This window comes from Ursus arctos, unplaced genomic scaffold (genome assembly GCF_023065955.2).
Source record: "Ursus arctos isolate Adak ecotype North America unplaced genomic scaffold, UrsArc2.0 scaffold_16, whole genome shotgun sequence".
NCBI lineage: Eukaryota > Metazoa > Chordata > Mammalia > Carnivora > Ursidae > Ursus > Ursus arctos.
The window spans coordinates 58,595,208-58,615,129 of NW_026622830.1; the positions used below are offsets into that span (position 1 = coordinate 58,595,208).

Sequence of the window (19,922 nt, forward strand, 5' to 3'; positions counted from 1 at the left end):
ATGTGGGAGGAAGACAGGCGGCAGGGATGACGTCCGTTGTTTCTCGCCTCAGCAGCTGGAAGGCGGACGTTGTCGTGAACGGAGAAGGCTGTGTGTAGGAAGGTTTGTGGAGGGGGCGGGCCAGTCAGCACCTGGGCTTGGAGGTGTCGGACGTTTCACTGAGTTCTCTTCGGTGATGCTCCACTTCCCCAAGGAGCCTACAAGCAGGCCCGGCAGAGAGTACACCTGCCAGGGTTTGGTCAGGAAAACCCGGGCCATTCTCGACAATTAGTCGTACGGGGAATTAGAATCCATCCCTACCTCTGGGAGGGCTGGCAGAGTTGAAGAGAATGATGTTTCTCTTCATTTTGCCCACGTTGCCTCTTATTAGCGTTCACTGCCCGCCGCCCTGAGCTGTAGCAGGAAGGGGTTTTGGGAGAAGTAGCTCTGCCGTCTCGGTGATGCGCAGGAGCAGGCCGCGGTGGGGCTGCGGTGCAGAGTGAACAGCGGTCAGTCCAGCGCAAGGCCAGGCAGTCGGGCTGAGCCGGAGGGACAAGTTTTAGCTTTGTTAGCATAGAAGCAGCATTTGAATGAGCTTGCCTGGGAGGTAAGCATAGCTGAGAGGAGAAAGGACAGAGCCCTGGGCGACTCTGGAAGGAGGGAGCCATCGGTGGGGTAAGAAGAAAATCACGAGAACATGAGTGGGAGATCAGCTCTTGTCAGTTGTCGAAAGGACGAGCCCTGGGCTCTAATGATTGGATTGAGCAGTGCAGAGGTCGTTGGTAGTCTTAGAGGGAGAAGTTCGTGGAGTGGTGGGGGCCAGAGCCAGTGGGTTTAAGAGAGAAAAGGAAAAGAAGAATTTGCGATATCGAGTATGTTGTGTGTATGCTTGTTTGTGGAATTATTTGTACAGTAGTTGTTTTAAAGTCCCTCTGGGCTGATTGTCATATTTGTTCCCTTCTTGATATTGGCTTGTGTTGATTTTCTCCTCCCACGGGAATTGACGCTTTTCTGGTTCTTCCTATGCTGAATAAGTTTGGGGTGTGCCCTCCCCATTTAGGATATCATGCAAGGAGACTTTCCATTGTATTGAAATCTGCTGATTTTGGTCGTGGTTTATTTAAATCCAGTCTTGCTTCCTAATCCCCCTGCTCCAGTTTACTTTTCAGAGTGGTCAGAGAGCTTCTGCAGTTACTCTTTCCAGCCTTCCTAGTTGCTCTTTCTAGGAGAGGCAGGAGGGAATGTGCTTCGTCTTCCTTACCTAGATCTGGGACCCTTCGCTTTGCAAACTGCTTCCATTTGTCCAGGTAGTGATCTCCAGTTCCACCGAGGCCAGTGATGCCCGCACGACTGTGTCTCTTGATCACTTACCACTCCCAGGCCTTGCAGGAGATTTCCTGCTAAGTACTGCACGCATTTGGTTCATGGGTCCTTCCTTTGGTGCCTCTCTCAGGTAGACAGAATGACCCTTAGGTATACCTTAGTAGCCCATTCGTTCATTTGTGTACAATTGAAGCGTTGTCTTGTCTTGAATATGTTAACTGTGCCTATTAATTAATTTGAGTAGAATAGTGTTTCTTTCGTATTTTTAATGAGCCTTTGCGCAGTGGAATTTTCTATGGATATTATTTACAGTGTAGAACAGAATGGTGGTTAAGAGGATGGGTGTTGGATAGGTCTTGCTTTGAACCTCAGATTCGATTCTTATTCCCTGCATGTTGACCAGGTTCCTTAAGCTCTAAATCTGTTTTCTTATCTGTTAAGTGGAGATTATCATAACTCTTTGACAAATGTGACAGAACATAGTTCTTAGTACATGGCTAGTTAGAGAAGAATCAGCCTGAGGTTCAGCAAATACAGTTCCCAGTGATGTAGTTATTTCTGTTGTGGGGATTTAAAAGCTAATCTTATTCCCTGATGAGTTTGACCAGCGTATCTAAGAAGTGCAAGCAGTTGGTATTCACCGTGTACTCTGCATGTAGAACGGGCGATTTATTGTTGTTGTTGTTGTTCCTAATACCGGTTTTTCAGCAATTAGTAATATTGCCTCTTCATTTCCCTAATGTATTCACATCATCAGTAGCTTACTACCGGTTGGACCGCAGACCCTGTACCATGCGCTGGCACACAGATGAATGGGATGCAGTGACCTATGACCTATGAGCTGCTCCACTGTCTAGTATTAGAATGTGTTTGACTAGAAAATTATTTTGAAGCGTAAAGAAGCTTTTGTTTGCCCAGATAACTTTCATAATCATGTTTGCATTCTTTATACATTTTTGGTTTTTCAGAAAGTTTCTTCTGACCTGTGTTCTTCAGAGTACAGGTTACTACGGCTTGCCTGAGTGCAGAAACCTTTGGTACACTGAGCTTAGAGGAAGGGACACCTGTGTGAAGTGATTATATATTTTGGACATTAGAGACCTTCACAGATAATTTAAATGGTTAGAATGTTGTGCATTGAGAAACAGTGGTTTGGGGCTTTATTTGGCAGTTAGCATCAAGCGGACCATTTCCTGCCAGGGGCTCAGCCTGCATGGTTAATTCAAGCCAGAGATCTTCTAATATGGCAGTGTGTCGTGTTGACTGTTAGTCAGCTTCAGAAAGAATCTTTCTGTCATGTTTGCTTTGGAAAGCCCAAATCATGTCCATTGTTTTAACAGTAATAATATCTGGGTAACTTGGGAAGCCAGAATAGCATCGTGATTCTAAGGTAAGCTGGTGTTTGAATGCCTGATCTCTCTCTCCCTTGTCTGCTGTGTGACCTTGGAAAATGTCTTAAGTTTTTTTGGACTTTGTTTTCTCACATGCAAAATGGAACAAGAGTAGTAATCAGTTAGGGCTGTGAGGATTCCAGAGCTGGTGCTTGTAAAGCACTTGGGAGAGATTGCTATGACACCACACCCTCCGCAGATGGCAGGTTGTCACTGTTGTCCGGGTGAGTGAGAGGTGGGTGTCAGGGACTGTCCAGGTTGGACTGTGCACTGAAACGAGACCATTAGAAGCAAAGTGATCGTGTGGAGTATGTTACCTGTTCAGAAAGCATAGATTCAGAGTGTGTTGTGACTGGTGGGAAATTCTCATTTGCATGTTAGGGGGAAGAGAGTTCAGAGTAGCCTGAGGACCCCGTGTACGTATAAATGTCCCCACTTACGCCAGAAACGTAGAGATTGTCCATCTTACAAATACCTTCAAGGAGCTGGCAATTTATTTCATTGTATAATGAGCCAAGTTTAATTTTTCTTTGGAGCAAAAGAATTTAAGCATTTTAATTATAGGATTGGGGAAATACCTAGTTTTCTGCCCTAGTTGAACTAGTTCAAATTGTTATGCTTGTATTTTAGTAGTTCCATGCTGGACGTGGCCCTAAGCTGCCCGCAGTTCCAATGGCAGACATCCAGCAGGTCCAGTGTTGATAAATGCGGTGTTGCTATCTGCTTGAATTCTCCTTAAAATAGAAACTAAAGTGAGGAGCAATTATAAGGCCCTCAAAGCCAGTGTATACGCTCATTTATTCATCATTAGTTCATTCACGCATCAAGTGCATGTGTTCTGATCGTGTGTTTTAGGTGTTCGGTCCAGTGCGCGCTGTTGGTTATAGAGTGGCGAACAGAAACCAGACCTGGGGAGTAACTGGGCTGTCTTGTGTTTGCGGTTAGTAAGGAGAATAAAGCCAGTTCCAGCGGACTCGCAAGATTTCCCTGAATGACATTTTCAGGTTTATACTCCTAACAGACAAGAGGCAATAAACAAACAAACAAACAACGACAGTAGAAAAAGAGGGCTTTTAAAGAGCAAATGGTACTCACCTGCTGCAGGCACTGGGGCTTTTTGACCTTCACTTTGGTTTTATTTAATAGTGCTTTAAATATTTGTCTGGGATGGCGGTGCTGAGGCTGCGGAACTTAGGCTGTCGTTGTCCCCAGAATCTTGCTGCTTGGGTGGAGGAAGACACTGACAGGCCAGATTTAACATCCGCTCTAGTTTGTTGCACGGGAAGCTCCACCACCGGAGAGTCCTGCGTCTCTCTCGTCTATTGCCTTGTGTCCTGGGGCCGTGCATGGCATTTGTCAGCGACTCCACAGATACTGGTGTCATGTGAAGGCGTGCTGAGGGGGACAGGAGAGAGGTGTCTCACCTGGGGGAAGGGCACGGCTCCCACCGCACATGTGTCCAGGTCATCCCGGGGAAGAAGGTCCAGGTGGAGGAGGTGTCGAGGAGGGCACAGGTTGTTCTGTACACCGAAAATGGCTTAATGTTGCTGCTTTGTAGGATTCACGGGAGATAGCATGACAGTCAGACTGCGCTTGATCATTCAGGGACCGACAGGTCATATCAAGGAGTTGGGATTTCCTCTTCTTCAAAAGGAGTAATTCTAAAGTACTAGAAACCAGGTGTCCTGATACCCAAGCCGGCACTCTTTTCATATTACACAATGCGTACAATGTCAACCAAGTGTCATCAGGTCTTGGGTTCCATATCCATTAGTGATAGCCGGACTATTAAAGTTCTGTAAGCCCCTGGTGAACTTTTCATCTTTTGGGGAGAGTGAGGATATAGGAGAAATATTTGTTTTCTCAGGTGTGAAAAAAAGTTGAAACTCTTTAAATTTAAAGGCAAGCAAGGTCCATATGTCTTTGAATTCTAGTTCTCCGGAGGATAGCAGGTATATGTAGTAGATAGTACCCTAATAAATGCAAAAAAATACAAAAACCCTTTACTTTTGTGTATACTCTTGTAGCAGGCGTTGTACTGGACTCTGCAGGGTGATAACTGGATGAGAAATGATCCTCTCCAAAAGGTCTTTGCAGCCGAGGGAGGGAGACAGAGAAGTCAGTCAGTGATGATGGTACAGTGGGTAAGTCCTGTGATAGAGGTGCGCCCAGGGCATTATGATGGGTACTTATCTTTCTTCAGTCCCCCACTTTTTTTTCTTTTTAAAAGATTTTATTTATTTATTCGACAGAGATAGAGACAGCCAGCGAGAGAGGGAACACAAGCAGGGGGAGTGGGAGAGGAAGAAGCAGGCTCCCAGCGGAGGAGCCTGATGTGGGGCTCGATCCCATAACGCCGGGATCACGCCCTGAGCTGAAGGCAGACACTTAACCACTGTGCCACCCAGGTGCCCCATCAGTCCCCCACATTCTTAACCCTTTTTATACCTATTGTAATTTACCCCCTACCCCAGACCTATTTTCCCCATACCATCCAGTAGCCTCTTAGTAATTTTTCTTCATGGTCATACAGACTCATCTCTTCTTCACATTTGATTTCTGGGAGACAGTTTCCTGGAGATCTCTGTTCTGTTCTTTTCCGAGCTGCTTGCTCCTTCGGTCTTTTATTGTGTTGTCCCTGGATGTTCCTTTGTTCTCATCGTTTGGCTTTTGTCCAGAGTTGGATTTTATGTTTGTGGCAACTCTTGTCTTTGTCTTTCTTCACTGACTTCTTCCTTTTGGTGGCGTTAATTACTTTAAAAAGATAGTACAGTGTTTTTGGACAAGTTGAAGACAGCCTTCAGCATTCCCTCCTCTTGAGCAACACTGCTCCGGCTTGGACTTGTTTCCCTCTCTCCTGGTGCACAGCCACCATTCTGGAATCTCCCTTCATCGTCGTCCTGGGGATTCCCTTATCCCTTCTAATGGAAGCTCACGCCTTGCTCATTTTTTGTTGATGCTCGTGTTTTGGTGGAAGACTTTCTCCAGGGGCTTTCTGACATAGGATGCTTAGGAGGCAAACCTTTTGGGACCATGCATGATTGAAACTTGATTGATGGTTTCGCTGGGTACAGAGTTCTGTATTGGAATTCATTTTTGTTCATAAATTCAAAGATTGCTCCATTGCCTTCTTGTTTTCATGTTACTGTTTTAGAATTCAGAAGCTATTCTCATTTTCCTTCGTATGTAACTTTTCCCCCCTCCCATCTTTAGAAGCTTGTAGGAGTTTTACAATTTGTCCAAGTCTTTTGAAATATCGTGATGGTGTACCTTGTGTGGTCGGTTTTCATCCACTGTGCTGCATATTCAGCGGGTCCCTTCATTCTGGTACCTGGGAGTTTTCAGTTCTGGGAATACTCTTTGGCATTACTGTGCTGACGTTTTCTCCCTTGCTTTTCCTTATTTTGTTTTTCTGGAAGTCTTATTATCCAGAACTTGGCTGTCCTGGGCAAAGGTTGTAATTATCTTAATACCTTTTTCTTCTTCTTCTTCTTCCTTCCTTTGCTCCTCCTTTTCTGCCTTTTTTTTGGGGGGGGGTCTTTTTATTCTCTATTCAGGGAGATGACTTCAGTTTGACTTAACCTTTTCTTTAGTTTATTATTTCTGATTTCAGAAAGGTTCTTTAGATTTCCAAGGGCTCTTTTTCTATTTTTCTAGAAGAACATCCTGTTTTTCTTTCTTGATTGCAGTGTTGTCTTACCTCTATATTATTGATAGTTTGTATAGTCTCTGTTTCTTTTAGGTTGTTTCCTTCCTTCTCCTGTCTGACGTGGTGGGGCCCTTTGACTTTTACATCAGGGTATTCTGGGTGGGCCATGTGTTGGGGGTCCCCAGGGTTAGTATCTTTAGATCTGTCTTTTGGAGCTGATCAGATTCCCCAGAAATATTCTCCAGTCTCTTTCCGGCACAATTCTGACTTCAGAATCTGGAAGCCAGCGGTGTGCGTGTGTGGTCTGTTGTAGGAGAGCTGGAGAATTCACTGTTCACTGTATATACGGTCATTAAGTCCAGCTCTGTTCAGTGCAGCTGGGCAGGGTGACTTCAGTCCATAGACGCCTCTACTTTTCCGGGGAATGCCCCCTCCCATCTTCTTTCAGAGTGAGGGGGCATCACGTTGTGCCTGGCTTGAGGTTGAGGTTCTGGTTTCAGCTTCCATGGCCTTCCCCGGCTCCTCTGTATTTGGGGCTATGCCTTTTTTACCCCCGTTCTGTCTACACTGCTGCTGCCACTTCTGGTCTTCTAGGACACTGCTGTGCAAGTGGAAGTGGTTCCCGTGTATTCCACTGCTGAATTAGGACCTGGCTTTCTTGGGCCTGCTGCCTCCTTTACTCTACTTCAGTCTGTTATAGTTTCTGTCTCCTCCAGGTTTCTTCTTTTTACTTTTTTGTTTGGGTCTCAATCTTCCATGTTAGAAGATTTCCTCAGTACTTCAAAAATCTTGGCTTTTTTCTCCTTTCAGTTCTCCCTGTGCTGTTTCAAACATTTTTTAAAAAGATTTTATTTATTTACTTATTTGAGGGAGTGAGTGTTTGCACAGGAGAGAGAGCAGAGAGCACAAACGGGGAGGGGCAGAGGGAGAGGGAGTAGCAGACTCCCTGTTGAGCAGGGAGCCTGACCTGGGGCTCCATCCCTGGACCCTGGGATCATGACCTGAGCTGAAGGCAGATGCTTAACAGACTGAGCCACCCAGGCGCCCCTGTTTAGAACATTTTTAAAAAATATCTCTTTAGTATAGTTTTGATGGAAGGCAGTGGAACAGATGTCTATACTCTGTCATTGTATCATGCACTTATTAGCCAACCACACCCTGTTAATTTATGATTTTTGATATGTTTGAATAGTTTCCAGTTGCTTGACATGTATTTCTTTTCTTTTTTTTTTTTTTTTTTAAGATTTTATTTATTTATTTGACAGAGAGAGATACCAGTGAGAGAGGAGACACAGGCAGGGGGAGTGGGAGAGGAAGAAGCAGGCTCCCAGCGTAGGAGCCTGATGTGGGGCTCGATCCCAGGACTCTGGGATCACGCCCTGAGCCGAAGGCACACGCTTAACGACTGAGCCACCCAGGCACTCCTTCCTGTGTGTTTCTTAAGTAGAAATAGGTTTGAAGACAGGGACATGGTGCCCTCTTCTCACCCCTCATCCCAGGCGTTGCCCAGTAGGCTTGTGTGGGAGGTGATGGAACTGGCTGAGGGGTGAGTTCAGTAGAGCTTCAAGAAGTGAAAGGAAGGGGGTTTTAATGCGCATGTTGTCTCTCCTTGTCAGGTTCTCTGAGGACTATGGAAAGAGGAAAGAGAAACCGGGAGCATTTCCTTTAAACCCACGTTTGATTTCTTCACAGAGGTATCGTGGCCTTCAGAACTGTGAGTATAATTCTCTTGCTACATTTGTGTTTTGGTTTTTCCTTTTGTTTTGATTTTTCTTTCATCTGTCTTAAGGTTTCTTTGACATATACTAGAAACAAATAAAAGCTAGTTGATTTTGCAGAGTAGGTGAGGGAAGAAGTATCAGTTGTTTAGTGCCTTTTATGTGTGGAGAGAGGCAGGCAGGATGACAGTCCTGTCCCTGATAGTTGTGACAGTAGCAGCATGTGCCCTAGAAGAGTGGCCCAACAGGGTCAGCACTGGGCCATCCAGCTCCTAGGTGAGTCTCTGGCAGTAATCCCCTGAATGAGGCTACACTTTGCCCGTTTCACATTTGCATAACTGAAACAGAGGTTAAAGGTTACTAAGTTAGTAAAAAGCAAAGCTGGGATTCAGACTCAGTCTGGCTTTGGAGCCTGTGCTTTTTACTCGTGTTTTATTCTTATGGGCTCTGGATTCAGATGTTGGCTTGGCTGCTTACTTACTAACTCTTCTCTAACTACCGAAACCTAGCTTTCTCTCCATGCGAACTCTTCATTGACTACTTTTTTTTTTTTTTTAAGATCTTATTTATTTATTTGACAGAGATAGAGACAGCCAGGGAGAGAGGGAACACAAGCAGGGGGACTGGGAGAGGAAGAAGCAGGCTCATAGCGGAGGAGCCTGACGTGGGGCTCGATCCCATAACGCCGGGATCACGCCCTGAGCCGAAGGCAGACGCTTAACCGCTGTGCCACCCAGGCGCCCCTCTTCACTGACTACTTAAACCTAGCTCTTTCCTCTGACAAAGGGTGCTGGTGATGGGACCGCTCTCCCAGGGTTGTGGTGAAGATGCCATAAGAAATGTGAAATGTGCTCAGCATTCACAAATGTTAGCAATTGCTATTCGGTGGCAGTTCCCCCACTTTAATGAGAGGAAAACTAAGCTCCAGAGATTGGGTTATTTGTGATTTGTTAATTTGTAACCTTGGCACTTGTGCTGCACTCCACAGTTGGGAGGTTATAGAATTGAGATTCTATTCCAGTTTGTCTTATTTCCAAAGACTGCTCTTTCTGGTAGGCCTAGTGGTAAATCGAGGACAGATCGTTGATAGAAGATTCATCAATCTGTCTTGTGGTATTAGCATTGGTAAGATTTTAGCAATACATTGCTTTGGTGTAAAAGCCCCATAAACTTAGACTTCATGGATTCAGAATTCAGAATCATTATAATTACGTTGAATTTGACTTTGGCAAGTGTGTTTGTCTTAGATGTCCAAGGGGCAGGACCCTGGATTGTTTTTCCATTTCCTTCTGGGGGTCAGTTCACTTTCCTCCTTTGTTCTCCTTTCTCCCCCAAACCCACTTTTGTTTCTGCCAGGATTAGGTATTAGGGAAGGGAAGGGAAATTGTGTCACGAAGTTTCAGTTTCCAAGTAAGGCCTGGAAGTCTTGCTCCTTTTTTCTGATTCCTTCTACCCTTTCTTGGCTATGAGAGGCACCTGTTCTGTGTGCTGTGCCAGGTGTGACTCTGCTGTCTTTTGGAGAAGGCCATGCCCAGCTGTTTACATCCCTTGTCTCCTCCCCACCCTCCCTGCACATTTCAATGTTTCTTCCTGTAACAGTGGGCTATATTTATTGGGTACAAGTCTGTTTCTGCATCTTTAAGAGCAAAGATTTTGTTATTTCGTTTCTGCATGTTTTCTGCTTGACCCATGGGTAGTTTTCACTAAAGGCTGGATGAAGTAGTGTTTAATGCTTGCCACAAAATAAGTTCTCTTTTCTTAGTGGATCCAAACAAGAGGGAGAATATCAAGTATAACTTTTCATCAGCATTAGCTATTAAAAATCGTTCGTCATGGTAGAGCCCAAGACAGTTTCATATTTAGCAGAAGTTACACAAAATTTTTCTTCTTAATGGGATGTGCAGTGGAACGAAGGCCTGACAGGGAACTGAGAGCCCGTTCTTGGCTCACTGGAACTTTGAACACCGAGATATAATCTGCTGCTTCTAGTTTGGCCCTCCCCTCCCCTCCCCCCCGTTTGAAAATATGTAAACCCAGGAAAAATACCTTATAACCAGTGTTTCTATAATTGTTTCCCCCAATTCTGGACAACTGGTGAGGCCACACGAGTAAGCCTGGCTTTGTACAGCATCGACTTAATGGTGTTCCTCTGAGATCCGGGGCCCTTGATGTACCTGAGTGCCCTGGTCCACTTGAGCCCCTGCAGGATGGATCAGGTTCTTGGTTCTTGATTTGTTTTGGGGTGTTGCATTCTTAAGGCAGAACTTGGGATGGAGGTGTTTTACAATCAGAATTCTAGGAAAGCAAAGCAAAGTTTTGGAGGAGTTGAATTGCTGAAATATGTATGGAGATTATTTTCAGGGTTAATGGGGTGTGGGGAGGCAGTAGACAGAAAAGAAGGTTGCCCGGAGACCCATCTGAAACCCCCCATTTGGTGAATAAAGATAGGTTATTTAGCGTCAGGGCAGCTGAGAACAATCGACATAGATTGAACTGTGAGGTTCTGGGGCTGTTTGTCCAAACAAAGAGTCGCTAGGGTAAGGCGGTGCTGGCTGTCGGCTCCGGAGGCCAGCTGTCCCTCCCTCAGTGTTGAGCCCTGAGATTCGGCTGAGGTTTGAAAGGCTAGTGTGTTGGGAATAGACACTGGTGGTGGGGGTTGGAGGGTGGGGGAGAGTAGAGGACAACCAGGAGATTGTCGGCACGCTGTTCAGGGAACCAGGTGAGCGGCAGCGGCGGCTGGGATTGGAGCAGGAAAACTGGAGGTGGTGAGAAGCAGTTGGGCCTTGGATGTATTTCAAAGGTAGAACCAGTAGGATTTGCTGACAGATTGGATAAGGCGTGTGAGGACAAAGGGGAGGAGTTGAGTTGACTAGAAGGCTCTTGGCCTGGGCAACTAGATGGGGGGAAGGCTGTGGGTGGAACTTGGTTTAGAGGGGCAGATGGGGAGCTCACTGTAGGCGTTTTAAGTTTGTGATTCTGTTAGGGATCCAAGTAGAGATGTCATGTAGGCAGTTGTAAATAGGCATTTGGTGGTTGGAAGAGAAGTCTGAGCTGGAAGTGGCCATGAAAACGCAGTGACGGTCTGTGGTCACCGAGGGAGTGAGCACAGAGAAGACAAGCAAGCCTGAGCCTCGGATCACTCTGCCATCGAGTGCTCAAGGACGAACATGAGCAGTGTTTGGCACAGAGCAGGTGTGAAGAAGACCACAAGCACTGGCACCATGGGAAGAAGGGAAGAAGTGTCCAGGAGGAGGATGTGATCAACTCTCTGAAGTGTCAGGAAAGGTCATGATGAGGACTGAGGTTTGGCCTTCGGGTTTGGCGACTTGGAGGACACTCTGGCAAGTGCTCGGCGCAGTGTGGGGGCGTGGTCAGAATGAAAGCCCGCCTGGACGGTGGTGTGAAGGGGGAGAGGGTAGTGAGACAGATTGCATCTGGGTGACTTAGGTCCAGGGTGTACGGTCATCCTCACACTTACTCACCATCTGGGTGCTGAGCAACGCAGCCGGGTCCCTGAGGTCCGTGGTGGTGTCTTCATGTCACGGGCGGGGAAAGGTCAGGTTCAGAGCTTACAGTAGCTTTCTCAAGAGTACGGAGCCGGCAGGCTGACGCCAGGTCTCAGGCCATGCACGCTGTCCTCAGCTGCCCTGCGTCCTGAGGGTGGAGAGACACTGTTGAAGGGGAAAGGGGGTAGCGTGGTTGTAAAATTGTAGGAAAACACTTATGTCCTGCTGGAAGTGCTTCTGTTAGAGATTCTGTTTCTTTTTCTTACTTAGAAATTTCACTTCTATCAGAGGGTGGTACGTGCATGTGTTCAAAAGTAAAACAGTGTTGAATGGTTCATGCAGAACCCAGCGGGCTCCTGTCCTGCCTCCACCATCCGCCACCCAGAGCTGCCTGGAATCCTGCTTATCTGTTTCTTGTAGCATTTCTGTCCACGGTTCCCAGCAATATCTATGTAGAGGCAGGGCCATCGATGCGTCACTTTTAGAAAAAGTTACATTTTGAACTCCCATCTTTCCCCACATAGTTGTAGCACAATTTTTGTTTAGAACCATAATTTGGCGAATTGTTTTGACTTTGTTAATGTTGCTCACTATTGAGCTGGTGAATGTAGCATGATTATATTCCCTTTTAGTTCCACTTTTTGTTTTCCTGTTTTCTTGAGCTTAACAGTTGCCACTTTTTTTTTTTTCTGTTTGCTTGATATTCTTAAGAGTTCTCACTCTCCCTGACAGTAAGGCCTCTTAATAAAATTTGCCATCTGCACATGTGTATTCCTTCTGTCTTCACCCCCAGGGACATCTGTTTTCTTGCATGCTGGACAGGTTACTCTCCCATGGTAGCAGGGTTGAGGTGCGTAGGGCAGATCCTGCAGGAGCAGGCGAGACCAGGTAGAGAATCCTGATGGGGAAGACAGTGATGGGGAGCTCAGAGGGAGGGGGACGGTGTCCTCCTGAGAGAGCAGGTCCGGGCATGGTGAGTGGGGCTCGCGGTAGTTGGGGAAAGGCATTCCAGGTGGAGAAGGTGAGAAAAAGCAGAGCGGGACGAGATGGGTTACTTTTTGTTAACCTACAAAGCCTGTATTGTGGCGCCTCGCTAGGTGGTACATGTTAACTTAGTTACTGACTCTTCCTTTAAGACCTTTAAATAGATTTCCATGGAAAATGTGAAATTCAGATCGTTAAACATCTGTCATAAATTTTTTATTTTTTGAAAGATTTTATTTTTTAAGTAATCTGTACACCCAATGTGGGGCTCAAACTTACAACCCCGAGGTCAAGAGTCGTACACTCTACTGACTGAGCCAGCCAGGGTCCCCCGTCATAAATTTTAATATTTTCTTAAAACCTGAGCATAGAATATATCATGACACTTAAATCCAAGAGATCATCTTAAACTGTTGATTCCATGTATTTGTTCATGGAAAAATCTTTATGGATATCCCGTCACTGAGGCGGCCTAGCCAGTCATCGTGCAGTGGTGCGAGTTGTAGATTGGTGGTTGAGTCTCTTCCTATAGCAGCACACACCGCATTCTAGCTCTCTCAACAGATGGGCCTCGGTTGGGCTCCCAGGGCCTGATCGCTTCCCTGGGAATTAATCTCCGTGGGCCTCTGCCACTCCTCTGGGATCGTGGCCATCCGGTCTGACAGCTTAAGTTGCTAATTGACTTGTGGGGAAGACAGATTAAAAATACATTTATATGTGAGCGTGTGAATTTATTTTATAATTGTATTTATGTAAATAATCTGGACATCTATACGTTTACAGTAAAAGGTGTTAAATGCTTTCCAGAAGAGTGATGAAGTTTTATGAGTGCCCAGCATGAGGGAACAGCTCGTGGTGCCTGGCACACAGTAGCCCCTCAGTGAGAATGAATGCTGAGCTCCAGTCTGTCCCCCGCTTGCCCTGATGCCAGCGATGTTGTGAGACACTGCCTCCTCTGCACGGGCCTCGCCCTCAGCTCGGCTCTGAAGGGCTCCAGCCTCAGCACTGCCGGCTGGTGCCTCTTCATGCCACCCCCCCCCCCCCCCGTTATGCTTTTGTTTCTCCTTTTCTGCTTGGAACATTCATTCTTTTTAAAGGGGAAACTTTGAGGGTTCTGCCCTAGGGCATGGCTGTGTGTGTGTGTGTGTGTCTGCCTGTCTCCCTCTCTCTCATTTGGACCACAGGGCTGGGCTTTGGCATCTTTGTGCATCAGCTCTGCACACACAGGCTTAGCTGGTAACTCATTCAACTTTCTTTATTTGCTTGTCTCACTTCCTTGGTTGTCAGTTCTCGTGGGCCAGGTTCTAACGTTACTGCTTTTTGAATCCATGTGATCTGACATGTTATCAGCACTCAGTGATTGTTGAGTGAAAATAATCCCGAATTGTTGAAATCTGGGGCATTTTTCTAAAGGAGGTGCTGTTTCATGCCGGTGGAGACGGTGGGGAGAGTCTTCCATACTGTAGGAATTCTGGGGGCAAAGGCACTGGGAAATGAACTTGTGTGTGGAGTGTTTAGGCAAACATGGGCTTTCCTGCTGATTATAGTTGGAGGCTGCGTTAAGGTTCGTGGAGAGAGGTGAGTAGGGAAGGCTTGCTCCTCCGCCCACTGTCTCTAAGGGGTGAGGGCGGGGCTCTTGTAAGCCTTTACCCTGCCCCTAAAGATCTGTGCTCCCCAGGTGTGGTTCCAGCCTTTTTGTCTTATCCCTGTCCACCCACTTGACACTGTTCTCTCTTTTCCTGGGAGGCTCACCCACCATTTGGCTTTGCACACCTTGTCTACCTCTGTCCCCCGCTGCCTGGTCACCAGTGCCTTTCCCCTGTACCTGGGGACACCCTGGAAACCACCAAGCCATTCTAGCTTAGATTCCTAGTGTGTGCTCCTTTCCTTGTCAATCCGAATTGTTGGTAAGCGTCAGTGGAATGTGCTTGCGCCCCCAGCATGTGGTAGGTGTGCAGAAGAGGGGAGTTCGTGTTAAGTAGGCCTTTCTGGTGCTGCAAAGAGGCGGGCTGGGCTAGGGGACTGAACACATGGTGCAGGGTGGAGCACCGCAGTAGGGCAGTGCTTGGACAGAGACGGGAGCACAGCCTGGCCAGCGTGTTCTCCGTGAAGGGCTCACCTTTGCTTCTGAGGTCTTAACCGAGAGAGTACAGTGAGCCCCCTTTCAGCCCTAGTTTGGATATTATTAACATCAACTTCCTCATGCACAGAAATAATATGGTGGGTATTATAATTTGTCTCTCAGATTGTTTCACTTTCCTCATTGTGTTTGGAGAAGAAGCCGCTGGTTTCCCCGTGTTCTTTTCATGTGCAGTTTTAGAGCTTTTCGTTTCACGTAGGACCTTTCGTTTCACGTAGCGCGCGCCAGGAAATGTGTGCACCAGCTGATGCTTTATCGCAGGCTTCCGTCCGTCTGTCATGGCCCCCGCCCCCAGTCTCCTGGTTGAGCAGTAATTATATGAACCCGTAGAGTGTGTCGTCCCCCCGATCACCCTCCTCCCGGCACCACTGTCCCCATCTGTCCCGGCGCCCGCTCCTGCTCGCCCTTCTCACCAGCCGGCACACTCTGGGGTCTACTTGTTTGCGCTGTTTGCTGTCCTGCAGTGAAATGCACCGCCCCCCACCAGGCAAGGAACTGCTCATTCCAGATTAATGCTGCACCCCCAGGGCCTCACACTACTAGACTCCTGTAGTGAGCCGATGAGTAGATTGATGGATTTAGTCACCTTGTCTGCTTGCAGAGACAGAGGTTCACATCACTAGAGGCAGATGAGAAGGGTCATGGAGGTTTTTGTGAAAATTAAAAAAACTTCTTTGTAGTGCCTGAATGGTTAGTGACACTGAGTTTTTAAAGCAGATTTCACAAATCTTTCCTTTCAAATTCATCTGTAATTGTTCAAACTATTAGGAATTTATTGTAAATTTAACAGTTTTCTGTATTTCATAACTTTATCTGTTTTCAGTTAAAGAGAAAAATCCATTTTGAAACAATTATCACTGAGTGGTTTTGTTTTGCCTTTGAGTAATATTTGTATAAATGGTAGTGTGATTGACTGTAGCTCCCAGAGCGGAGGTTTATGTGCCCGTCTACATTATCTTCTTTACCTTCTTCAGATGATACATGTCGGCATTTCTATACCATTCTTCCTGAAAAGTTGTAGAAAATGAGTCCTATTCTAAATGTTGTATAGGAGTTTGATGTTGAAAACCAAGCAGTGGTGGTAAGTTTTTCCTTTGAGCGTGAAGACCAGCGTGCCGTTGGCTTCTTTCCTGTGCTCTGACGCTCCGGAGTGTGTGTCCGTGTCGCCCTCTGCGCACAGTCTGCGGCGGAGTCTTTGGTCAGGGGGCGGTGCTTTGCCAGTGACAGCAGCTTCCGCAGCTGACAGGCTTCGGGTTCCCTTCTGTTTCACCTGGGGCCCTGTCACATCTGTGCATCGATTTGGGCGAACTGGCCTGTGAACAATAGTGTGACTTCTGGTCAACCTGTCCAGGTAGCGAGGTCTGTGAGCTCCCTCAGTTGTGTGCGGTACGTCTCAGTTTGGAGGGCTTCGTGCTGTTCCAACGCTGTTGTAAGGGGCAGCGCTTGGCTTATGTGTGGCAGTGGTTCATCTTGTTCGTTTATCTCGTGGCCTTAATATAAATTCACTTATTGGTTCTGGTGGTTTACTGGAGCAAGTAGAAAATCCAAAGAAATCTATGCTCGTGTAATCTGAAAATAACCTTTTCTGTCCAATCTTTATGTCTTTTATTTCTCTGTCTTGCCCTCTCGCCTTGACCGGCACCTTCATTACAGTGTTCTTGTCATGTGCTGGCCTCAGGGAGCAAGTTCTCAGTGTCGAGTAGGGTTCAGTTCTCGTTTTGTCTTTGTTTTGGTAGAGGTCCTCCGCTGAATGTAAAAATTTTCCTTTTAACTCCTGGTTTTCTGAGAGGTGTTGTGTTTTTGTTTTTGTTTTTAAATCGTGAGAGGGTGTTGCATTTTGTCAAGTGCTTTTTCGGTGTGTATTGAATTGCTTGTAGAAATTTTCTGTTTTATAAAATAATGGGTGAATTACGTTTCGATTGTTGAATCAGCCTTGCATTTCTGAGGTAAATCCCACTTGATCATGTTGTATTATCCTTTTATATATTGTTAGATCGATAGGCAATATTTTGTTTAGGAAATCTGTATCTATTTGCGTGGGGGTATCAATCTGTCATTTTTTTTCTTGTGACCTTTTTGTGGTGCTCTCATTTCAAGTACCGCCATTCTCATAGAACAAGCTGGGAGGTGTCCCCTTACGTTTCCGTTTGCATGACCAGTGTATGTAAAGTTAGGGACACTAATCTCTCGTGGCAGTACTGGGAGTCTTAGTCCCATTTGGTGGCGAGGTACTAGTCACAAAGGGCTGTAAAGCAGCAACAGGAATGTGTTATGTCTTGTGGAGTTGTATTCCAGGGATGGGGATGCACACACGCATGTATGCGTGTGCTCATGTAGAAAGCCGTGGAGCTCTGCGCTCGGGATTTGTGCATCTCACACGTTAGGCTCCAGTCCAGACTAGCAGAATTGGACCGTGTGTGCAGCCCCCACGCAGCGATGCAGCTCTGGAGGTCTGGCATTGTGCTCAGTTTGGAAAGGGAAGATCAGACGCATCAACACGGTATCTTAAGCCAGGTTCCTAAAGCCCAGGGAAAAGAGTATATATAAAATCTGAGATACGAGATTTTAAATGCTTAAAAATACCCTAATATTACACGTGTAATAAAGTGGTACAGCGTTAAAGGAATTTGTTAGAAAAAAATGCAGACAAAAACTTATAACAGAAAAGGAAACCATTTCCTAGAACCAGGGAGCAAGGAGAAGAATTGAGGCTTGAATGTTGAGGAAGGGGGCCGAGAGCCGCTGGGCAGGGATTCAGGGGATGAAGGGCGGCTCCTGCAGAGTCGGACTGGAGCGGGTGCCAGAGAGGCCCAGTGCTTCCTTCTGTGTGGCTCTGCTGCTGGGAACATCTGATGAGCTTCCGTCAGTGGCTGATGCTGCAGGTGGAAACATTTCAGACCGGAGCTGTGTTTACACCCCCATCGCTTATACTGTAATGTCTCTGTGCGGTGCTGTGAGAGGTGTCAGGATGTTGACGGAAGAAAGAGCTCTGCAGCAGTCACTTCCACAGGGAGGGTTCCCCTGATTTTCGGACACCTTGCTTTTCAGACTGTAGGTGGTTTCAGTGACCTGCAGATTTTATTTGGATTGCAGCTTGAGACTTTTTCACACAGTCTTGTTTAATGTTATGTAATGAGTTTAGGGGACGTGAATATAAACTTTCCTTATATTTATGTTGGCCAGAAAAATGTTGTATTGAAAGATATACGTAGTCTGTCTTATATTAAAAGCAAACAAACAAAAACCAAGGAAAAAACTTAGGACCTTGTTAAGCAGGATGAGGCCGTATGTTGTATTTCCCCCAAGGTCTGTTTTGTTAACCATTTCAAATTTTTTTAAGAGAAACAAAATACTTCCAGAATATCATATACTAACTTTACTTTTCTACTGTGAAAATCTTACCTATTGTAAAGTTGACAGAATCATTGAGAAGATAATATCAGACTGTCGGGTATTCTGTTTGTTTTAACTTTTATGTAAGATCATGATGGAATGGTGTACTGCTGGTATATTTTCAGTTTAGAAAAATGCATATTGTCTTTTTATAGGGCAAGGTTTAGCGGAAAATTCTTGGAACACTTGTGCTTCATTTGGTCATTGGGTTTAATTACAGATTTCAAACATACCAGATAGTATTATAGTGGGAATGATAGTCTGTTGTTTTCTTTTTTTGACAAGGATTCATAAAGCTTTGAAGTGTGGCAGGAAAGATGCTTTTTAGGGCTATGATGGGACTTTTGAAGTATTAATTAAATGGGGGGGGCCTTTTAGGCTTTCCATTTTGAAAACAATCTTAGCATTTCCCTTTCATCGGCCTAGAGAATTCAGGTTATCCCTCCTAAGCACTGCTGCCGCGGATTGGATGCTGACATCGTCTCTAATATATCTTGGTAATAAGCACTCTACCTTCATTATCTCCTCTAGGATGGTGGGTGTTACTGCTTGTGCTCTGCAGACAAGGAGCCTCTAATAATTTAAGAGTCACTTGTTGGGAGCGGGGGAGGCAGGTATAGTCTTTAACATTAGTAACATGCACTGCTTCTCAGTCGGGATCTTGCTCAGAAGTCACGGCCTCTGGAACCGTCACTGAGACTTGTCTCTTCGGTAGAATTCACAGCCTTCTTCAGTTATAGGCTCAGGGACTAGATTGGGCTCATTCTTTTAAAGGTTTATTTGTGTGATTTAGGTGAAGTTTTAGGTGTCCTATAATCTCTAGGGTGTCTTGCCCATAGAAAGTAAATGGATGGCTCAAGGCAGAGATGCTTTAATAGTCTTGATAATCCAAGGGATGTGCCTGCCTAACCACTGAAAGTTGTCAAAGCCATAATAGTTGAAATGCTATTGTAGTACATTATTTTCCCCATCGTAGGTTGTTAACAGCGTTACTATGGAAATTGCATTCTTTTTTTTTTTTAAGATTTTATTTATTTATTTGACAGAGATAGAGACAGCCAGCGAGAGAGGGAACACAAGCAGGGGGAGCGGGAGAGGAAGAAGCAGGCTCATAGCAGAGGAGCCTGATGTGGGGCTCGATCCCATAATGCCGGGATCACGCCCTGAGCCGAAGGCAGACGCTTAACGCTGTGCCACGCAGGCGCCCCTGGAAATTGCATTCTTGCACTCAAAATTGGGGATTAAGTGAAGTTAGCCACACTTTCTTTCTCTTTGGCTCCCAGAATCCTGTGAGGAGTCTTTTACCTGATCTTAGCAGGAGATGGAAACGTTCTTTTATAAGGGGACTGGTCCAAGAGAAAAGGCAGACTAACGTTCTGGGGTCTCTAGCCAAGCAGCTGATTCTCTGCTCAGCGCAGAGATCATCAGGTCGCCCGCATGTACAGGGCTCCTCGACAACCAGGTGTTTAAAGACAGCGTCTGCAGCACAGCAAGAAGAAACAAGTGGGACAACACCAAACTAAAAATTTCCGTGCAGCAAAGGAAACCATCAACCAAAGGGCAAGAAAAGGGCAGCCTGAAGAATGGGAGAAAATATTTGTAAATCATATATCTAATAAAGGACTAATATTTAAAATATATAAGCAACTCATACAACTCGATACCAAAAAAAAAAGTGTTGAAAAAAATGGGCAGAGGATCTGAGTAGACATTTCTCCAAAGAGGACATCCGGATGGCCAACAGATACGTGAAAATATGCCCAGCATCATTCATCGTCAGGGAAATGCGAATCAAAATGACCGTGAGGTATCACCTCACACCTGTCAGAATGGCTGTGA

At 45.9% G+C, this 19,922-nt stretch overlaps 1 protein-coding gene across 8 annotated transcripts in view; it reads left to right on the forward strand.

The window, feature by feature from the left end:
* LOC125282099 (focal adhesion kinase 1-like) overlaps window positions 1-19,922 on the forward strand; it is a 91,402-nt gene that overhangs the window by 17,356 nt on the left and 54,124 nt on the right. For 5 of the 8 annotated variants that reach the window (XR_008959607.1, XR_008959608.1, XR_008959610.1 and 2 more), the window contains 2 exons: window positions 4,721-4,837; window positions 7,959-8,056. The gene's annotated coding sequence lies outside the window, so the exon portion shown is untranslated. Of the gene's footprint in view, window positions 1-4,720; window positions 4,838-7,958; window positions 8,057-19,922 lie in introns of those variants that run through there. The other 3 variants (XM_057312989.1, XM_057312987.1, XR_008959609.1) reach the window with 2 other exon arrangements.